We start from the raw sequence: 22,977 nt of genomic DNA, 5'->3' as shown, positions 1-22,977 counted from the left end.
GTGCTGTTCACAAGTTTGGGGAGGGTCTCAATTAGTCAGAAAAGGCTGGAAAAAGAGATAATTAATCCAAACATGTGAAGCTCATTGTTCTTTGTGCCTGAAATACTTCTTAATACTTTAGGGGAACCAAACAGAATTCTGGTGGTTTGAGGGGTTGAATAATAAATGACCCTCTGAATAAACTTTTCACAATTTAAAAAAAAAAAATAAAAAAAGAAATAACATTCTGTTTTGCTGCAGTGCATTTCACACTTCCAGGCTGATCTACAGTCCAAATGTCACAATGCCAAGTTAATTCCGAATGTGTAAACCTGCTAAATCTGCAGGGGGTTGAAGACTACTTGTAGGGACTGTATATATATAGGGGAGGTTTTTCACTGACGCCACCCGTAGTATGCGGTGATTTTGGTGGCATCGCCGCTGGAGGTGGTGCCCGGGGCTGATGGAGTGGGGCAGCTGGATGTTACCCCCTCCACGGGTAGGGGAGGTGTTGTCCTGGGACCCCAGTACAGGCGAAATGGTGTGACGAGGTGCAGTCTGCAGGGTTGGACCGGATGGTGCAGGTATACTCACAGTTGTGAAATAACTTGACACAAAGTCCAGATGGTAAACCAAATTGCCAGTAACCAGTAGCCTCCGGAGGGTGTGTTCGGATCCTGCATCCCGGTACTGTAGAACAGGGGCCCTTCCATCTGCACTTTAGGTTTGAGTCCTTTGTATTAACTACTCCGTGTGAAATGGGGAAGTCCACTACCGGTATGGTTGTCCGTGGGAGCTATGGCCCGCGACAACTGACTCGTGGGATCTTAGCAGGCAATTGCAGAGCCCTATCCCCCTCGTTGGGCTTCCGTCTTGCTCTGTCTGGGCCTCCTGGGGGTCAACACTTGAAATCCTGTCCCTGGCTGGTCAATTGGTGAGGTGTTTGAAACTATTCCTCGCCCTAGGGTCCAGGTACCCTGTCAGTGCACGGCCTCCGGACCGTATCCATGCTGTCGATACCGGCAGGCAATCCGCCTGCTTGGCCCCGCCCACTGGTGTGTCCCTATTGTCTTGGGGGGGTGACTAGGCTTTGCTGACTGATGTTGTGCACCAGGATGGGGATTGTGTTGGAGGGTCAAGGAGGAGGGAATCCTGCACCTAGAAGAGGGGTGCAGTCTTCTGTGACACCCTAATTTTGTCAGGGCGTCACACATATCCCCTGAGTGACTGAAGTGAGTCGTGCGATTAGCGGTGCCGTCACTCAGGTTACCTGCGGCCAGCTGGAATTCTCTATCTGAGAGCGGTGGCCACGGGTAACCTGAGTGATGTCGTCGCTGACAGTGCGACTCACTTCAGTTGCTGCGTGGAGCTCACTGACCAGTCCGGGTCTGTGGCCGCTCCTGTCAGCTTCATGTAGCAGAGCGGAAAAGGCCGTGGGACCTCATGTGGATTATGCCGGACCTGGAGGGGTATTTGGGAATTTTAATAAAGTGGTGAAACAGGGTGGTTTTTTTTCGTCTTTTATTCCAAATAAAGGATTTTTTTGGGTGTATGTATTTATTTACTTACTTTCACTTACAGGTTGATCATGGGGGGTGTCTCATAGACGCTTGCCATGATTAACCTAGGACTTAGTGGCAGCTATGGGCTGCCATTAACTCCTTATTACTCCGATTGCCTCCGCACCAGGGCAATTCGGGATGAGCCGAGTAGAGTCCTGGGACTGTCACATCTAATGGATGCAGCAATTCCGGGCGGCTGCTGGCTGATATTTTTAGGCTTGGGGGCTCCCCATGACATGGGGCTCCCCACCCTGAGAATACCACGCTGTGATTGGTTGCAGTGAGACAGCTGTCACTCAGTGTGGGGGCTCGTCTGAATGCAACCAATCATAGGCGCCGATGAGCGAGGGAAGCAATGAATACGAGATAGAATAATAAGCGGCTAGCATTTTCAAAAGCAAATGAAGCCGCCGGAGCTTTGTGACAGTTGTGCAGCGCTGCGCCGGTGATCGGTCAGTGATCGGTGAGTATGAGAGTGGGGTGGAGAGGGAGAGACCGACAGAGAAAGAGACCAAAAGAACTGTGTTCTGTTTGTCAAAAAAGCATGCAGAATGCAACAAAAATGCAGTGCAAGCGCACTAACAAAGCACTACATTAACACTGGCCCTATAGCTGGGTCCGCATTCACTGTTTTGCAGCCTGGCGATTTATGGAGCTGCTAACAGCTACTGGACACTGTCTTCAGCCCTTAGAAGGACTATTTATTTGTTGGATCTACGAACTCTCTCCCGCACACAATACAGTCTATCTACACTGCCAGCTCTCCAATGACTGGGTGTTCACAAAATGGCCGCTGGCTTATATAGCCCCTATGACGCTGTGCCAAGCCAATCACAGTAACACCACAACAAAGATGGCTGCGGCGTTACTGTGAGGGCAAGCAACATCAGATGTGTTCATTGGCTGGAAAACAGGCGCAAAGAAGTCAGAAATGAAACTGAAAGTATTGGAGCGGATGCTGTTTTATTCGTTGGATACCGAATGCTGCGAATAGCCTGTTATCCGAATAGTGGCGAATACATTCACTCATCTCTAGTAAATATACAATATGTGTATAGGAAGTCATAATAATTCAATTTCAAAGTGACTTTGAGGGCCTATATATTAGAAAACTCCCAAGCGAGCATATTTTAAAAATATCACCCTGTAGACAAGTCAAAACCACATTAATGAAATTTGCTAATCCTTCAGGCACTTTACAACATAAAGCAGAATGAGAAAAATACAAATTATTTTTTTTTCCACTGCAATGTTTCTTTAGTCTCAGTTTTTTCATATCTTCACAAGGGCTGGGCTACTTTCACACATCCGGATTTTTGCTCTGCGGCACTATATGGCGTTCTGCAGAAAAACCGCAACCGGCTTTTGTAACGCCGGTTGCGGGTTTTTTTGCATAGACTTACATTAGTGCCGTATTGTGCCGCAGGGGCTTGCGTTCGGTCCGGTTTTTGCCGCATGCGGCAGATTTAGCCGATGCGGCGGCCGGATAGAACGTTCCTGCAACGTTTTTTGCTCCGACAAAAAAAACCGTATCGCGCCGCATCCGGCCGCTGCGGCACATTTTCAATGCATGCCTATGGATGCCAGATGCGGCGCGATGCGGAAAAAAACGCATCCGGCCACCGCATGCGTTTTTTTCCACTGCGCATGCTCAGTAGCGTGCCGCAACCGGAAAAAAACGGACCGACCGCATGTAAAAATTTATGCAAAGGATGCGGTGTTTTCACCGCATCCGTTGCATAGGTTTCACAGCCAGATTGAGCCGCACGGCTCAAACCGGATGTGTGAAAGTAGCCTAAAATAAGAAAATTGGACTCCAATTTGCTTATGCAACTTTTCTCCTAATTGGCAACACCCAATCATATGGTCATAAGCTATACTTTGGGCAAGGGCCAGTTCTAGGTTTTCGTGGGCCCTGGGCGAAAGAATCTGAGTGGGCCCCATGGACATGCACATGAACAGATATGTACACTTACAGGCATACGTACATATACATATTTAAAGACAAATTCACGAAAATGCATATAAACAGATATAAATCTATACTGAGTCATTTACACTGACATACATAGATACACAAAACACACACATTAGAGATATAGTTCATATGGAGAAGCCATCAGCAGCCTCACTCACCTCCTCCAATTGTTTCCTGTCCATCTTCTCCCGAGCATATGGCTCTGCAGACCGCGCTGCGTGATGGACGTCATTACCAGATATGGCGGCACAGTTCACTAACACTGCTGTATATTCATCACAGGAGGCGCTGGGAGCAAATACATCGCTGGGGCATATACAACACTGGGTGGTTACTGGAGTTACTGGATGGCATAAACATTACTGGGGAACACTGGGAGCCTGGGAGGCATACACATTACTTGGGGACACTGGGGGCCTTGGGGCCATACAGATTACTAGGGAAAGCTGGGAACATTGGAAGCAAGCACATTACTGGGGGTTGCTGGGGCCCAGGGGGCATACACATTACTGGGGAACGCTGGAGCTTGGGAGGCATACACATTACTCGGGGACGGTGGGGGCCTTAGAGACATACACATTACTTAGGAATGCTGGGAACCTGGGAGGCATACACATTACTGGGAGCATACACATTACTGAGGGGCACCGAGTGCCTGGGAGGCCTACACAGTACTGTAGGGTGCTGGGGGGCTATACACCTTACTAGGGGTCCCTGGGAGCCATACACATTACTGGGGGATGCTGGGGTCCTGGGGACAAATTTACACATTACTGGGGCATGCTGGGGCCTGGGGGCATACACATTACTGGGTAACACTAGGGGCCATACACATTACTGGGGAACACTAGGAGTTTGGGGGGCAAACACATTACTAGGGGATGCTGGGGGCCATACAAATTACTGGGGGATGCTGGGGGCCATACAAATTACTTGGGGATGCTGGGGGCCATACAAATTACTTGGGGATGCTGGGGGCCATACAAATTACTTGGGGATACTGGGGTCCATACAAATTACTGGGGGACGCTGGGGACCTGTGGCATATACACATCACTGGGGGACGCTGAGACATTGGGGGCCATACACATTACTGGGGTCCTGGGGACATACACATTACTGAGTGATGATGTGGGCTTACACATCATCAAGGAGGTGCTGGGGGGGCATATACATTGTGGCCCTGGGGACACTGCAGGCATACACATTACTGGGGGGTGCTGGGGAGAATACACATAGTAGCTCTGGGGACAATTGGGGCCTGTGGGGTATTTACATACTGGCCCTGGGGGCCAGAGGAGCATTCACATACTGGCCCTGGTGGCCTGTGGGGCATTCAAATACCTTCACTGGGTTTCCTGTGGGGCATTCACATACCTGCTCTGGGGATGCTGGGACATATTTAGCCAGGCCACAGCACTGGAGGACGCTGGGAGCTGGCAGCTGCTCCTCTTTATCTGTGGGACAGGAGCGCATTGCATGCTAGTTAGCTATGCCCACGGATAAACCCCGGACTGCCATGAATGCATGTGCACGCAGCAGTGAATGCTGTGGGAGTGTGCTCGGTCGGTTTAAAGTGTCGCCAGCCAACAAAGTAAAGCTGCCGGCCGGAGCACTGTCTGCGGTCCCCGGAAATTTGCCCGGGGACCACAGGAAAGAAAGTGACCGACCTGCTCCTGCCGACTGCGAGTAGGTCCCCCCGGCTGTCCAGGTGCACCTGGTGCTGATGCCGGCCTGATTTGGGCACACGACAGTGCTCAGAAGGAAATTAGCACTATTTTTTTATGCGAATGTGGCTGGAATAGATTGTGGATGCCATGCCTCACTTGAAGAGAGCCTGAGATAGAAAACATCAGAAACCCCGACAGAAAAGTGACTTCATATTGTAAATGTCCTGGTGTACGGAATTTATCTAGGGGTATACTAAGCATTTTATAACTGTATTGCCCATACCAGCATCCTTGCACTCTCCTGCTCCCCTCCCCCAGCTAGGTCGTCGGTTTCCTCACCTGTCCAGGTGTCCTGCAGTGATGGTTCCGTCCCTATCTCATGCTGCATCCTCAAGGAGTGTCTGTACTAGTGATGTGTCGGTCGCGAGCAATCCGACACAAAGATCCGGCAACCTGCAGTGACTGACAGGAGCCGGATCACTAGTGTGTGCCAATAAAATCTCTAAACGGCTCTTTTCACCACTGAAAGCCCGCTCACCCGTGGCTAAACTCCTCCTACTCAACAATCTAATTTGTCACTTGTAAGTGGGTGTGGTTTTGCCGCGGGTGGGTAGGGTTTCAGCAGCGTCACTATAATCTTAAATATGTATTCACATAGGGTGAACACATATTTAATAAGGAGCCGAGAACGATCTGAAAGATCTGGCTCTTTTTGGTGAGCGGAGCTATGGGAACCCGGATCACCAAAAAGAGCCAGACTGCCCATCACTAGTCTGTAGTCCAGACAGGCTCCACGCCCACAGCCACGCTTCCTTCTTAAAGAGCTAGAATCCTCCTAACCCGGATGTGCCTCCCAGGTCGGCTGGGAGGTTGCAGGTATTTAAAGGGGTCATCCAGCTAATTTTGCCCCCCCCTTCTCCGCACCCTCCCACATATCAGAGGCAGCATTCATCAAGGGGGTTGAAGCTGACAGTGTTTCATATCAGAGGACCGATTCACCGACGCTGCTCAGAGGGGAGCTCTGTATAAAGCTAATGCAATGATCAGCCGCCGGCCAATCAGAGGCAGCAGCTGATCACTGGAGAAGCTGCATAGAGAACTCGATCTGCACAGTGCCCGGGAATCTGTCCTCTGATATAAAGCGCTGTCAGAAGCAGGACACAGAGGCAATGCGGACAGGTGAGAAGGATTTGGCTTTTTTTTTCTTTTTTGCGTGTGTGAAGTATGGCAGAATAGGGGACATTACCACATGGCGGAAGAGGGGCAGGAAAGGGGCCATTACTATAGGATGAGCAGGATGGGCACAAGGATGGGGCACAGTACTATAGCATGTGCACAATGATGGGGCACAGTACTATAGCATGTGCACAAGGATGGGCACAGTACTATAGCATGGGCACAAGGATGGGGCACAGTACTATAGCATGGGCACAAGGATGGGGCACAGTACTATAGCATGGGCATAAGGATGGGGCACAGTACTATAGCATGGGCACAAGGATGGGGCACAGTACTATAGCATGGGCACAAGGATGGGGCACAGCACAGTACTATAGCATGGGCACAAGGATGGGGCACAGTACTATAGCATGGGAACAAGGATGGGGCACAGTACTATAGCATGGGCACAGTACTATAGCATGGGCACAAGGATGGGGCACAGTACTATAGCATGGGCACAAGGATGGGGCACAGTACTGTTGCATGGGCACAAGGATGGGGCACAGTACTATAGCATGGGCACAAGGATGGGGCACAGTACTAAAGCATGTGCAAAAGGATGGGGCACAGTACTATAGCATGTGCACAAGGATGAGGCACAGTACTATAGCATGTGCACAAGGATGAGGCACAGTACTATAGCATGGGCACAAGGATGGGGCACAGTACTATAGCATGGGCACAAGGATGGGGCACAGTACTAAAGCATGTGCAAAAGGATGGGGCACAGTACTATAGCATGTGCACAAGGATGAGGCACAGTACTATAGCATGTGCACAAGGATGAGGCACAGTACTATAGCATGTGCATAAGGATGGGGCACAGTACTATAGCATGGGCACAAGGATGGGGCACAGTGCTATAGCATGGGCACAAGGATGGGGGACATTACAGGTTGGGGGCATTACTATACGATGAGCACAAGGATGGGCACATTACTACATTATATGTGCCCATATTGTGCTGTCCTAGAGGTCTGGGCTCAGCAGAATACTGACAGCCAATGGCTGGGCAGAGGGCGGGGTTGGACACTGAGACCGGGCGATGCCAGCTCTGACTGAGGTTTGTTTGAGCTGCATGTAAACAAAGAGGCTGCATAGATAAAGGGATAATTCAAGAGGAACAAAAGTTAAAAAACAAAAAAAAATAATGTAGGGGTGTTTTATATGACAATACAGCATAGATTAGCTTAAAACATTTTTTAGAGTGTATGTCGGACAACTCCTTTAAGGCAACTCTGCCATTTTGAGTTGCCTGGGCAATGAGTAATGTGGGCGTCACACGGTACAATCTATCGTGCGACCGCACGGGCGATCGTACCCGCTCCCGTCGTAAATCACTGCCCGTGTCGCACAAAGTCGTTAAACCGCCGTCACATGTACTTACATGCTGAGCGACCTCGCTTTGGGCGGCGAACATCCTCTTCCTAAAGGGGGAGGGACGTTCGGCGTCACAGCGACGTTACACAGCTGCCGGCCAATAGAAGCGGAGGGGCGGAGATGAGCGGGACGAAAACATACCGCCCACCTTCCGCATTGCTGGCGGGTGCCGCGGGACGCAGCTAAGCTATGTTAATCGTTCCCGGGGTGTCACATGGAGCAATGTGTGCTGCCCCAAGTACGATGAACAACCGGCGCCATGAAAAATAAACGATTTTTTAAAAATAAGCTACGTGTACACGCTTCACGATTTGCTGACCGATACAGCGTCGCTCGGAGGTGTCACACGAAACGACGTTGCAAGCGATGCCGGATGTGCATCACGAAACCCCGATGCATCGCACGATAGAACGTCTCGTGTGACGCCCGCATTAGAGTTGGATTCATTACTGTAGTCAGGTTTCCTAGCACTGTGCTGCTGCCACTGTCTTAAGGCCCTGTCACACACCGAGATAAATATTTGGCAGATCTGTGGTTGCAGTGAAATTGTGGGCAATCAGTGCCAGGTTTGTGGCTGTGTACAAATGGAACAATATGTCTATGATTTCACTGCAACCACAGATCTGCCAAAGATTTATCTCTGTGTGTGATGGGGCCTTTACTGTGCTAGTTCTGTTGCTTACACATATTTGTGTTACAGAGTGCTGCTACCGTTACTGTTACCATCTGATGCTGCAAGCTGTCATGGCGACCGGCTTACACAATATCCACCTGTTGTAGTATCCAAGTTAGATGCTGCTGCTGTACTATCCGTCCACCCATCCACCCATCCATCCTGGACAGATTCTCTACAACTGCTGCAACCTTATACCAGAGACTGTCACTTCCGTACCCCTGGGGCCAGCCAACGCAACACCAGTCTTCCTGAGTAACACCTGGACCGATTCCTGCAGCGCAACAACTCCACAATTAGGGGCTCTGGTGGAAACCTTGCTATAGTCCATGGTCAAGCCCCCTCTGGGTTTTCTGGGTTTTGCGGCCCAGTGGGTTCACTAACATGACTGTGTTATGCCCTGGCGCCGCCAGGTGGTCACAGAAGTGTACTACATCCTACATAACACCTTCCCACACAAGGTCCCATCAGCCACAAAATCCTAGCCACCCCCTCAGGGTAGGAAGGACACACTGTGGCGCCCCTGACCTGGTCAAGCACCACTGAGGACTGCACCCACGCTGGGGCAGTGCTTCCAGGTAATCCTGAAGGCTGGAATAGGGTGTGTACGCACAGACACATAGCAACCAGGTCTCCCACACCTTGAGAGGGGAGCCTTGGGCAGACTTAAGAGTGGGCTTGCCTCCACATCTCAGCAAGGGGTGTAGTGGAGGGCCTGGAAACTAAGGTTTCAGTGGCTGTCAGGAGAAGAGGTGGGCCAGTCTGATAGTGAGTGTGGTTGCTAGGAGATGCAGTTGCGCACACAGAAGAGTCAGACCCTGCACGTGAAGTAGCCATTGGCGGGGGAGTTTGGTCACTAGCAAGTCAGACAGAAAGACGCTGAGGGAGTCAGTTGGTCGTGTACGGAGACTTCTGGTGACTAGGCACACACGGGCAACAGGTCCCTAGAGCGGACATCCATTTAGTGGTCTGCTAAACCTGCAGGTGGAGGGACTAGAGGTTCCTCACCAACCATACAGAGTCCGAGCCTCAGCAGCAACGAGGGGGCCCATAAGAGGGATTGAGCCTGGAGTCATCTCACTTGGTCCACGCTGCTGGCCAACGGAAAAGGCAGTAGCGACTTCCCTGGATGAATCCCACAGTACTTTAAGTCAGGGGTTGTTCGAAACAAGAAGTGCTAGAAAGGCAAGTTAATGGTTACCCTTATACTGGCCTAAAGGATACCTGGTTCCACTTGGTTGAATCTCAGCATTGCCCGGGTTTCTCACAACAAAACATCCAAAAGTGAGTAAACAAGTTGAAAGACTTTCTGGACTGAGACTGAGTTATTCTACACACCCGAGCCCCTGGGGCTAGCCTCACTCACGGAAGGCCACACCACCTGACTGCAGACTTCATCAGCCCCAGATGCTCGTTAAACCTGCAGTGGCGGTCACCCATACTCTGACCACCGCAAACCGTGAGTGGCGTCACGACTCCTATTCAGATAAAACTGACATACCTGTTGCCAGTGGTAATTTAGTGGAGCCCCTGTGGTGTTCCCAGAGGTGGAGTGAAGTCCCTGAGGCGACCGCTGCAGGTGGGCGACACATCGGGCGTCACAAACAGGATCAAGGATTAGACCTGTTAAGACAGGTGACAGTGCGCCTCAGCGGTCCGAAATAAAAATTGGAACTGCCGCCATTTTGATACTGTTAAAAGTGCGCGGTTTTAAAAGCTGCAGCCCACGCAGAAGAAAAGTAACCGCCCACGAAGAGGTGTGGTTGACCCAGAACCCCCGGAGAGCTCCGCCCCCGCGAAAGAAGAAGATGGGGGCGGATCTGTCCCTGGACTGCGGGGACGTCCCAGTCCTAAGGGTGGAGAAACGAAACTGAGAGTAGCGCGTGACAAGAACCTGATGGGCAATGAGAGAGATAAGATGGCGTCTGCAGGAGGTGACCAGAGAAAGCAGGGTTGGACCAGGCCCATGACCGCAGAGGAGCTGGAGGCAGAAGTGGGAAGAATTGCCGACGGTATGCAAGAGCGGAGCAGCCGAGAGATAGCCGCTTGGCAGAAAGGAATAATAACGGCAATTAGAATCCTGCGGTTGTCAGTGCAGCCAGGCGCGCCTGCAGGCACTGCCCACGGTCAACTGGATTTAGCATCTGCGATAGCGGGCCTGCTACAGGATGTCTCCAGCATGAACCTGAGTGAGTGCAAAATCACCCCTGTTTCACCTGGTATGCTGACCCAACCGGCACTGTTATCAGAAACCGATGCGATGCCTGGTGCGATGTCCGATGCAATGCCCGATGCGGTGCCCGATGCGATGTCCGGTGTGACCCCCGATGCAACACCAGATGAGACACCCATGGCTAGACCAGACCAGGCCGCAACGCCTCCTGTCCCAGCTGCCTGACCAGAGGTGGTCACAGAGCCCCAGTCGCGGACTGGGAATACAGCTCCTGTTCCCAGACCAGAGGTGGTCACAGCGCCCCAGTCGCTGACAGGGGATACAGTTCCTGCTCCCAGACCTGAAGCGGCCAAAGAACTGGCTCAGTTAAAGCAAGAACTGCATGCTCGGTTTCCAGCACACCTGGTGGAGCGGTACCTGATGCCCAAGCTGCCATTCAACCTGTGACGCCCTGGACTAGCCAGGTAGTCACAGGTTAACCCCCTGCACAAAAACCAACCCCTAAAAAGGTATCATCAGCCAACCTAAAAAACCCTGAGTCACCCCTCTCAGGTCTTGACGTTCACACCTGGGGGTGGAGCCAGGCAGTTTGCCACACCCTCCGAGAAGTTTGGAGAGCCTGAGGCGGGAAAACGCAGCAGATGAGTGGAGAGATCTGTTAGGAGGGAGAGGAGAGTGGAGAGCAGTTGAGTTGAGAGAGTAGTAGCAAAGTGTAAACGTCTGTCAGGGATCTGGGTAGGAGCCCGGATACCCTGTGACCAGAAGACAGACAGTGGTGGCCTCCTACAGGAGCCTGGAAGACTGCTGGTGGAACCGTAAGGGACCGGGACAGGGTAGTGACCCACCGGTACCGAACCGGGGAACCAACTGGAAACTGGAGCACCAGGAGGGGTACTCAGACCCAGAACGAGGTCCAGAAGCTACTGGACCACGTCGAATTTACTGATTGAGGTCTGGACCTTAGGTCCTTTCCCGTCCCAAGACCCGAAAGACGGCAACAGCCCACCGAGGGGGATAGAAAGCCACCGCACAGGCAGAGAGATCCCACGGGCCAGCGCCTGCGGGCAAACGGGTTCCCCGACACACATAAAGCCGGGGAGCGGATTACCATCGCTGAATCGTAGGCAGTCAGCATCTACAACAAAAGGTGCAGGAGGAAGACGGGAACCACCAACCTGAGTAAGGGGCAAAGCGCAGCCGGCTGCGGGCACCAACCACCATCCTTTTGGTTTACCAGAGACTACGGTGTATTTATAATAATGAGTATAGCAGTGCCCTTGGGCAGCGCCTCGCACCGCACCATCCCGCCCGCACTTCACATCCACGGGGCCTCGGGACCATCACACCCTGCCCCCAGAGGGGTCAACACCAGGCTGCACAACACCGTCCCCGGGAGCCTAGTTAACGGCAGCGGTGGTGTCCACATTCACCACAACCCGTGGGTGGCGTCAACGAACTTAACCCCCAAACAATCGCGGCCCCGGCCATGAACCTCCCCACCAAACACCACCCCTCACGTAGCGCCAGCATCCCTTCAGAGCTACATGACCCCCGGGTCCAGGAGGAGCTTGAGCCACCCACCGACGAGCATGGATCCGAGCGGCTCGGTAGCCGGCCGAGCCCTGGGGCAGTACACATCGACTCTTCTGGCGTCACGAACTGGATTGAACCCATCCACTTACCGGTGGAAGTGCACCTTGAAGTAGAAGTCAGCGGTGACCCGTTGAAAAATGTCAGAATTCACCATCGACAGCCGCCGGGGGCCCCGGGGTGGTACAAACCGACCAGTTGAGGTCGCAGCACCCTCTGCGAGAGAGGGAGGCCAGGAGGTCGCGCTGCTATACCCTCAACGACCGGAAGAGGTAGCAGCACCCTCAGCCGAGGAGGGAGAAGAGGTACAGCCACCATCGCTGCCTATCCCCAGTTAACCGGAGGAAGTCGCGGCACCCTCTGCAAGAGAGGGAGGCCAGGAGGTCGCTCTGCTGTCTTCTCCCTGACAGGAAGAACGGGTCGCATATAGCCCTGGCATGTATGTTACCTGGTTACCTGCTGATGACCAGGTGGTGGTGATGCAGGTATCAGCCAGGAGACGGCGGCGGCGAGTAAGAGCCAGACATCCCCTTGTGAAGCCCACCCCAGAGAGAGAGCAAGTGGATGCCAGGAACCTACAGGAAAGCGGGCCAGACAACAGGCCAGAGGTCCCCTCCACCGTGGGGTAGTGTAAGAATTTAACTGCCGCACAGGGTATGGTTTTATTGTGGAGGCAGGAGTGAAGGAGGGGATCTTTGTCTCCAGACGAGATGCACAGTCCCACCTACAGATGGGTCACCCTGGTCGTGATCTCTATGTTGGGGATGTAGTCGAGTTCACAAGGCACAAGGGAGAGAGAGGCTGGTTTGCCTTGGACGTGGTACAATGTCCGAAGGAAACCTTTGTGAGCTCAGACTCCATCCCCACTGCTTCTACCAGGTCCCCAGAGTCATCACCACCAGGGGACACCCATGCTGCAAACAACCATGCTACAAACACCCATGCTGCAAACATCCATGCTGCAATCTCCCATAGTCAAAGCACTGAAAATAAGAGCCGTGGTCTAGAGAGGAGAAACTCCATTTAAGAAACCCCATTTAGAATGTCAATATGTAAAGTGATGTTTAGTTAAGTAATGTTTAAGAGAAATGTGCCCACAAGGACTGTTGCGAGAACTTGTTGAAAATATTTTAGTTAGCACCTGGTTACGTGCACTTTAACAAAAATGGACCAAAGGCTATGAACTGGCTATAGCCACAAACTCTCGCAGTGTAAAAAGTTACCTCAGTGGTACCAATTTCAGAGCACGCCTGTTTATGGGGCCTGGCTCTGCACCACCAGGGAGCATGCCTGTTTATGGGGCCTGGCTCTCCAACACCAAAGAAGCTTGTATGCCTGTTTATGGGGCCTACCCTACACTACTATCCTCAGGAGTGTAAGATTGGAGGAAAGGTCTGGGATGCAGATGGCCCAGACCTGGTCACAAAGGGACCGGTGACCTGCCTCCTGAGAGTTGCGGGGTGGGACCGGGACTTGTGGGTGGTGGTGGAATGGTACCTGGTATGTATTATATGTAAGTGACTCCCCTGTGTGGGAACAGGTGTATTAAAAATTTTCTTGTCTTGGCAGCCCGAGGACGTGCTGATGGTAACAAAGGGGGAATGTGGTGCCCCTGACCTGGTCAGGCACAGCTGAAGACTGCACCCACACTGGGGCAGTGCTTTCAGGTAATCCTGAAGGCTGAAATAGGAGACATAGCAACCAGGTCTCCCACACCTTGAGAGGGGACCCTTGGGCAGATCCAAGAGAGGACTTGCCTCCACATCTCAGCAAGGGGTGTAGTGGAGGGCCTGGAAACTAAGGTTGCAGCGGCGTTCAGGAGAGGAGGTGGGCCAGTCTGATAGTGAGCGTGGTTGCTAGGAGATGCAGTTGCACGCACAGAAGAGTCAGACCCTGCACGTGAAGTAGCCGTTGGCGGGGGAGTTCGGTCACTAGCAAGTCAGACAGAAAGACGCTGAGGGAGTCAGTTGGTCGTGTACGGAGACTCCTGGTGACTAGGCACACACGGGGAACAGGTCCCTAGAGCGGACATCCATTTAGTGGTCTGCTAAACCTGCAGGTGGAGGGACTAAAGGTTCCTCACCAACCATACAGAGTCCGAGCCTCAGCAGCAACGAGGAAGCCCAAAAGAGGGATCGAGCCTGGAGCCATCTCACTTGGTCCCCGCTGCCAGCAAACGGGCCAGAAAGGGGAGAAAAGACAGTAGCAACTTCCCTGGATGAATACCACGGTACTTTAAGTCAGGGGTTGTCCGAAACAAGAAGTGCTAGGAAGGTGAGTTAATGGTTACCCTTATACCGGCCTAAAGGATACCTGGTTCCACTTGGTTGAATCTCAGCATTGCCCGGGTTTCTCACAACAAAACATCCAAAAGTGAGTAAACAAGTTGAAAGACTTTCTGGACTGTAACTGAGTTATTCTACACACCCAAGCCCCTGGGGCCAGCCTCACTCACGGGAGGCCACACCACCCGACTGCAGACTCCATCAGCCCCAGACACTTGTTAAACCTGCAGTGGCAGTCACCCATACTCTGACCGCAAACCGTGAGTGGCGTCACGACTCCTATTCAGATAAAACTAACATACCTGTTGCTAGCGGTAATTTAGTGGAGCCCCTGTGGTGTCCCCGAAGGTGGAGTGAAGTCCCTGAGGTGACCACTGCAGGTGGGTGACACAACACCAGTGGGCAGGACCAGGCGGATTGGGAGCGCCCACCTAGGGATCTTGAGGATCTGAGGCCGGGAACAAAGTAGATTGAGTCTAGATGAAGTTTGGAGTTGAAGTGGAGAGGAGTGACAGTGACAGACTGTCAGAGGAAAGCGAAGCCTAGTGAAGGGTAGACAGGGTAGTGGCCCTGATCTACTGGCTAGGTGGCAAGCAGTGGACCGTGTCCAAAGGCGACGGGAATATGGTTGCGGGAGTGCACCGGGCAGGGTTGGAGCCCGCCAGTACCGACAGATGAGATCCGGTCCGGAAACCGTGCTCAAGCAAGATACCTGGACCCTAGTTAGAAGACGGTTGCAAGCCTCTTCTCTAATTCACCAGGCCGGGAGCAGGTTTCAGGCCTAGCTCCAGAAGCGTTAGCCCAGATAGAGCAAAACGACAGCCCACCGCGGGGGATAGGGTATCCGCAAACACCCTCTGAAATCCCAAGGGTCAGTTTTCGAGGGCACATCTCCCAACCAGAACATACCGGGAGTGGACTTCCCCGTTCCAGACAGAGTCGTTCAAAAGTGAGGAAAATTACAGAGTGCCGGAGGAAGGACATCAGTACACCAGCTGGGTGTGGGACCCGAGTACACCCGGACGCGTCAGCCGGCCACTGACACTTTGGTTTACCAATGGACTTGTATGCAATTCTTCCACAGCGAGTACACCAACACTCCCCGGTCCGGCCTGGCGCGCCACCTCCGGCCTACATCACTCCCCGTGTTCTGGACACTGAGCCCCGGGGCATCCATCCCTACCCACGGAGGGGTTAACATCCAGCTGCTATTCCATCTCCCCAGGATGCTCCCCAACAGCAGCGGTGGTACCACATCTTACCACATACCGTGGGTGGCGTCACAAAGTATCTACAGAAATCCCCGTACAAATATGTCACCTTTTTATTTGAGTGTCCACGCGACCCCCGGGTCCGGAAATCCATCGAGCCACTGCGGATCCGGATCTGAGCAGTCCGACTGCTGACGTGGGGGAAGCACACCTCAAAAACCTGGCGTCACAAACAGGATTGTAATCCATCCACCTACCTGGTGGAAGTGTGCCTTGTTTTGGACTGTAAACGGTGATCCGGTTGAACATTTTTCGACAGCCGCCATTTTGCCGCCATTTTTGGGCGCGCAAAACAACAAGCCCGGCTTCTTCTTCCCCGGAAAAGAACGCAAAGTTGAAGCCCCGCCCCCTGGGAACGCGGGCGGAAGTTGGTGACTCCCCAGACAGGAAGCGCAAAGGACAGTGGGTCCCGCGAGACTGCTGTCGAAAAACAAAAGGGGGAGGACCGAAAAAGCGGCATGTGATGCAAGAAGATAAAAGGCAGGGACATCAGGACTTTGCCAAATCCCATTCCTGGATGAGCAAGTGGCAGGGTTTATCAGGGGTCCGACAACTAGCAAGTGGAGATGCCCGTTCCCTGGACCGCCGACTGGATTGAAGCGCAGACGAAGAGGATCTGTCTTAGGATCAAGGCCCAGGCGCATTTCCTCATGACGCGGTGGACCACCGAGATGAAGGGCTTGGCTGCCGCCGTCCGGGCACGCGAGATAGAGATAGTCTCGGAGGAGCGGGTAAGCAGTGACCCATGCCTTTATGTTCCCCAGGAACCGGCCGTCCTGGCTGAGGGGCCTGGCCTGCTCCCATCCGCCACGTCGCCTCCCTCACCGCCCTTGTCTGCAGCCAGTGCCCCGATCGGTCCGCTACCTCAAACACCAGCAGCGGAACCCGTCATATCTATCGAAGAGGCCCCAGCCATGGGGACCTCGGGCCCTGCCAGCATCCCCGCTCCAACACCCGTCCCGGCCCAGCGCCAGACCGCAGTCAGGAAGACATACCCTCCGACCCCGAGCCCAGACGAAGTGCTGATGACATCATTCCCGGCCACGGCAGTCCGCCCGGCCGCAGTAGAGATAGCGACGGCTCCAGCAATCTGCCCTGCCGCAACAGAGATGGTGACGGCCCCGGCAGTCTGCCCAGGCGCACCAGAGGTGGTGCCCACCCAAAAGTCACCCACGGCAACCGCACAGGTAGTTCCCCAGTGCCCAGTTTGGGCTATGGAGCAGCCAGGATGTACCTGCAGGGAACCAGAGAAGGCCAATGAGAGATTGAGCCCTCAGCAAAGTGAGTAACTGGTCGCTGCCGGCACCGAGGGCATCCGTATGGGCTACGTCCCTGAGCAGGAAGCGGAGCATGAAACCCGTGTCCCGTACTGGGAGCGGCAAAAGCACCAGTTGAAACAAGAGATTGCTACCCGAGAGAAGCAGAAGGCCGAGGTACTGGCGCGTGCCTACCAGGAAAAGGACATCCTTCGGCAGGCTACCTTCTGGGTGCGGGGCCCGACCCACCGAGGTCAAGTGCGACACTTTAACCCCCAAAAGGGATGTGGGTTCATCTATGAACCCGGAATGGATTCCGAGATTTTCGTGTCCCGAAGGGATGTGGCCCCTCATCTACCTACAGGTCACCTGGACCGTGAGTTGGAACCCGGGGACCTAGTAAGTTATACCCGACACTGTGGGGGGCAAGGGTGGTTTGCCGTTGATGTGAAGAAATGGGTAATGGTAAATGAGAAACCCTGCCTAGCTTCCCACAGCTTCCTATATGAAGACCAAGAGTAAGAGGTAGCGGTTCCCGGCTACCCGTCCAGTGTTGAAGTTCCACCCCGTTTTACCGTTATTTAATCATGGACACGACATCAGGACTGGTGAGGTCAACCCAAAACTTTCTGGGTCTTGTAAATACCACCCACCTACCTTCTTGTTATTCCTCACCACCTGCACTGCCTCTGGAGAGGTAGATTGAAGAAAGGGCCTGCGGTAGAGTAGGCCGAGGCCCAGCCACTATTGAGATCAGTGGCTAACCTCCAGGCCAAGGGTCTCCCGGACTTGGGGACGTGGAGATAGACTGTCGGGTAAGGAACTTTTTACCCGGCCCGAGTAGGCGTTACCCGGAACACATGTGAACTGCGGAAAGGGGGTGCCCACCATTCTTAGCAGTGGCACCAAGGAACCAGGTTGTTTGGGTGGCGGGTGAGGAAGACGGGAATGTAATGTTTCATGTTATGCAACGTTCAAGAATCTGTGCCTCCCATAAAGGGAAGAAATGTTTACATGTTTTACCTTTTTCCCGTTTCTTTTAGAAAAATAAACGTCAGTGGTCGGACAGCCCGCGGACGGGCTGTATTCAACCAAGGGAGAATGTGATGCCCTGGTGCCGCCAAGTGGTCACACAAGTGTACTACACCCTACATAACACCTTCCCACACAAGGTCCCATCAGCCACAAAATCCTAGCCACCCCCTTAGTGTAGGAAGGACACACCAGTGGGCAGGACTAGGCGGATTGGGAGCGCCCACCTAGGGGTCTTGAGGATCCGGGGGCGGGAACACAGTAGATTGAGTCTAGATGAAGTTTGGAGTTGAAGTGGAGAGGAGTGACAGTGACAGACTGTCAGAGGAAAGTGGAGCCTAGTGAAAGGTAGACAGGGTAGTGGCCCTGGTCTACTGGCTAGGTGGCAAGCAGTGGACCGTGTCCAAAGGCGGCGGGAATACAGTCGCGGGAAATCCAAAGTGGACCGGGACAGCGGTGGAGCCCGCCGGTACCAACAGCGGAGTTCCGGTCCGGAAACCGTGCACATGCGGGGTACCTGGACCCTAGTTGGAACACGGTTGCAAGCCCCTTCTCTAATTCACCAGGCCGGGAGCAGGTTTCAGGCCTATCTCCAGAAGTGTTAGCCCAGATAGAATGAAACTGCAGCCCACGGGGGATAGGGTATCCGCAAACACCCACTGAAATCCCCAGGGTCAGTTTTCGCGGGCACATCTCCCAACCAGAACATACCAGGAGTGGACTTCCCTGTTCCAGACGGAGTCGTCCAAAAGTGAGGAAAATTACAGAGTGCCGGAGGAAGGGACATCGGTACACCAGCAGGGTGTGGGACCCGAGTACACCCGGACGTGGCAGCCGGCCATTGACACCTTGGTTTACCAACGGACTTATGTCCAATTCTTCCACAGTGAGTGCACCAACACTCTCCTGTTCGGCCCGGCGCGCCACCTCCGGCCTACATCACTCCCCGTGTTCTGGACACTGAGCCCCAGGCCATCCATCCCTACCCATGGAGGGGTTAAAATCCAGCAGCTATTCCATCTCCCCCAGGTGCTCCCCAACGGCAGCGGTGGTACCACATCTTACCACACACCGTGGGTGGCGTCACGAAGTATCTACAGCAATCCCCGTACAAACACGTCCCCTTTGTATTTGAGTGTCCGCGCGACCCCCGGGTCCGGAAGTCCTCGAAGCACTCCAGATCCGGATCCGAGCAGCCCGACTGCTGACGTGGGGGCGGCACAACTGCTCGCCCAGCGAGCATAACAATATCATTGGGAGAGGAAGGCAAAAAAATATTAATTTCTTTCACTAAAATGTTGTCTTGAAAAAATGTAGCCCTAAATTTGTAACAGATTTTGACTCAAATGCAGCAATATCCTACATGTGATCAGAAACTACTGTTTGGGCATTCGGTTTGGAAGGAAAGGCAAGCTGTATGACTTTTGGGGGCAATATTTTGTATCAATTTATTATGATAAACACTAATGTTGGGGTATCTATTTTAATTCATTAAAATCATGATTTAGACAAGACTCCCGTGAGATCCTATCAGGATAGCAAGACAGATGGAGCTACTTGGGACTCCATATAGTTTCTGCTGCAATTGTGTCTGTCTTATAAGATGTGCACAAAATGTGGTTGACTGCATCTTTGTGCAAGCCTAAAAAGTTGGGCACTGCCAGAACAGAGTTCATACAGTCTAAAGTAACTCCATCTGCTTCAATATAGGGAATGGTCCCATAAAGGGTTTCATTTAAATTCATTTGTTTGGAGACTAAAGCGGACTTTACATGCTACGACATCGCTAGCAATTGCTAGCGATATCGAGTGTGTAAGCACCCGCCCCCGTCCTGGATGCGATATCGTGTGTTCGCTGCCGCAGCGAACATTATCGCTACGGCAGCATCACATGCACTTACCTGGTCGTCGTCGTCGTCGCTGTGACTGCCGAACAATCCCTCCCTCAAGGGGGAGGGACGTTCGGCATCACAGCAAAGTCACCGCGACGTCACTAAGCGGCCGGCCAATCAAAGCAGAGGGGTGGAGATGAACGGGACGTAACATCCTGCCCACCTCCTTCCTTCCGCATTGTGGCCGGCGGCAGGTAAGAAGACGTTCCTCGCTCCTGCGGTGTCACACACAGCGATGTGTGCTGCCGCAGGTGCGACGAACCACATCGATAAACAACCATTACCGATTTTTGGTTTTGGGACGACCTCCCCATGGTGAACGATTTTCACCATTTTTGAGGGTGCTTAAGGTCGCTGGTAAGTATCACACGCTGCGATATCGTTAATGACACCGGATGTGCGTCCCTAACAACGTGACCCCGACAATAAAACATTAACAATATCATAGCGTGTAAAGCCCCCTTGAGATGGAAGCCTGATGTAAGTGCTCCCTTTAGACGTGGCTAGAGATGAGCAGATATGACAAAGTGTACTAAATCGCATTAATTTTACTTGGAAACTTTGATGTGCAGTGAAGTTATTCTTCATAAATTAAATATTTCCTATTGACCTCTGTGGTCTTTCTAGAGTCCAGTGCATAATAAATGTAACATATATAAACAAAATAAAACCTAATACTCACATCACCATTCAACTGTCCAGGCACTCCTGCTTCCTGCAGGTCACCATCTTTCCATTGTCATTCTCTGGAGCATCTATTCTAGAATAGGACTACTGGCTAAGAGTAGGCTTCTGAAGTCAAGAAAATTACCACTGGTTCTCTATGTATAGGATATCTTCAGTCGTGCCCTCTTGGGGTGCCTTGACGACTGTAGTTTTTAAACACTGATCTAAAGGGTTAAACAGACAGAATTGGTGCTGGTACTGACCCTGGCTGTTCCACAAATAGGACATGTCAGTATGTGCAATGTCGGCAAGGGCATCTAAGGGGCACTTTGCACACTACGACATCGCAAGCCGATGCTTGCGATGCCGAGCGTGATAGTCCCCGCCCCCGTCGCAGCAGCGATATCTTGTGATTGCTGGCGTAGCAAACATTATCGCTACACCAACTTCACATGCACTGACCTGCCCTGCGACGTCGCTCTGGCCGGCGAACCGCCTCCTTATTAAGGGGGCGAGTCATGCGGCGTCACTGCGACGTCACATGGCAGGCGGCAAATAGCAGCGGAGGGGCGGAGCAGAGCGGGACTTAAACATCCCGCTCACCTCCTTCCTTCAGCATAGTCGGCATGAGCTGCGGTTAGCAGGTAAGGTGATGTTCCTCGCTCCAACGGCTTCACACACAGCGGTGTGTGCTGCCGCAGGAGCGAGGAACAACATCGTACCGTCGCAGCAGCGTAATTATGGAACTCCCCGACACTACACCGATGATAAGATTACGACGATTTTGCGCTCTTTAATCGTATTATCTAGGATTTACACACTACGATGTCGAGAGCGACGACGGAACTGCGCCACTTTCGACATGACCCCACCGACATCGCACCTGCGATGTCGTAGTGTGCAAAGTGCCCCTAAGTGAATATCAAGGACGGACTTCTATTTCTTCCTGTTTTATACAATCCTGGCTTTTGTTAAAAAAGAAAAGAAACTGCAACAAAAACTGCCAGTATTTAACAAAAAAAAACTCATGTAGAAATCCTGTACTTGTAATTATGCCTACTTTTTTCTGATACATGCGAATGGGTCACAAAAAGTAGATGCCCATTAAATACATTTAAATAATGTTATAAAGTAATAGTTATAATAAAAGTTAATAAATAATTGCTTTTAGCCAGCAAAAAGTACATATATAAAATGTAAGTACTGTATACGTAAAATACTTTGCCTACTACACCCACCTCACAGATTATGTTCACACGTGCCAGATTTGTTGCAGATATATCTATGGTTCTATCAAACATCTGATGGAGGTCTGTAAATACCCAGATAAAACCCTATCCAGATGTTTGGAAAAAAAATGTATTTATAGAAATGACTGCAACAAATCTGCCAGATTTAAACATAACCGTAATGTTTTTGCACCCTATGTATTCTTCAGACTGTTGTAGCTAAAGCACAATAATAATGTTGCACTGAATATCCCCTTTTAGAAAAGTACCTGAAAGAAGGATGGTTTCTCTGTGCTCCTTCGCACTCTTTAGCTTCTTTGCTGTTTCTGCTGCTTGGTTGCTATAAACATTGTTGTTAAGTGGTGGAGGAGCTAAAGGTAACTCAGTGTTACAAATACACGGGACCTGAAATGCCCAAGCATTGAGAACTGCTTAGACTTTATAATTTCTTCCTGTTATATGTAGTTTTTTTTAATTGTATACTATTATAATAAATTACTTTAAATTATTGGTAGAAAAGGACTTCTGAGTAAGCTCTAGTCAGTCTTATAAGTCTAAACATCTACCAGATAAGAAGTCTCTGTTAGGCCCCCTTCACACGTCCGTGATACACGTGCGTGTTTGGTCCGTTTCCGTATATACCGGAGACACGGCCAAACGTGCACCAATGTTAATCTATGATTGTGGTCACACGTCCGTTATTTCATTATGTCCGTGTGTGCGTGTCCGTGATCCGTATGTCTTTGCGTTTGGCACGGATGCATGTCCGTTATCTGCACGGAGCACGCACACGTGGACACAATGAAAGTCTATGGGTATGTGCACACACGTTAGTAAACACGTATGCATATACCTATAGTCCGTGTCCGTTTGGTGTTTTTATTTCTAGTGATGTCGGCTATTCTTTCTATTTCTGTGTATGTCGGTCAATCTCCCTGAGTCCGTCGGTCAGTCTCTCTGTCTCTCTGTCGGTCTCTCTGTCTGTCTGTCCCTCTCTCACAGTCTGTCGGTCAGTTTCCCCCCCTCTCTCATACTTACCGTTCCCCGATCTTCGGCGCAGCGCTGCACGGCATTCACACTGCTGCGGCGGCTTTTACTATTTTGAAAAAGCCGGCCGCCC

At 51.9% G+C, this 22,977-nt stretch overlaps 1 protein-coding gene across 1 annotated transcript in view; it reads right to left on the bottom strand.

The window, feature by feature from the left end:
• Positions 1–22,174, bottom strand: part of LRRC18 (leucine rich repeat containing 18) — a 150,332-nt gene extending 128,158 nt beyond the window's left edge. The window contains exon 1 of the mRNA XM_075347328.1: positions 22,127–22,174. The gene's annotated coding sequence lies outside the window, so the exon portion shown is untranslated. The remainder of the gene's footprint in view (positions 1–22,126) is intronic.
• Between the last annotated feature and the right edge of the window lie 803 nt (positions 22,175–22,977).

This window comes from Anomaloglossus baeobatrachus, chromosome 5, assembly GCF_048569485.1.
Source record: "Anomaloglossus baeobatrachus isolate aAnoBae1 chromosome 5, aAnoBae1.hap1, whole genome shotgun sequence".
In the NCBI taxonomy this organism is placed as follows: domain Eukaryota; kingdom Metazoa; phylum Chordata; class Amphibia; order Anura; family Aromobatidae; genus Anomaloglossus; species Anomaloglossus baeobatrachus.
The sequence above is the reverse complement of the archived record's forward strand: the minus strand, read 5'-3'. Positions and strand labels throughout refer to the sequence as shown.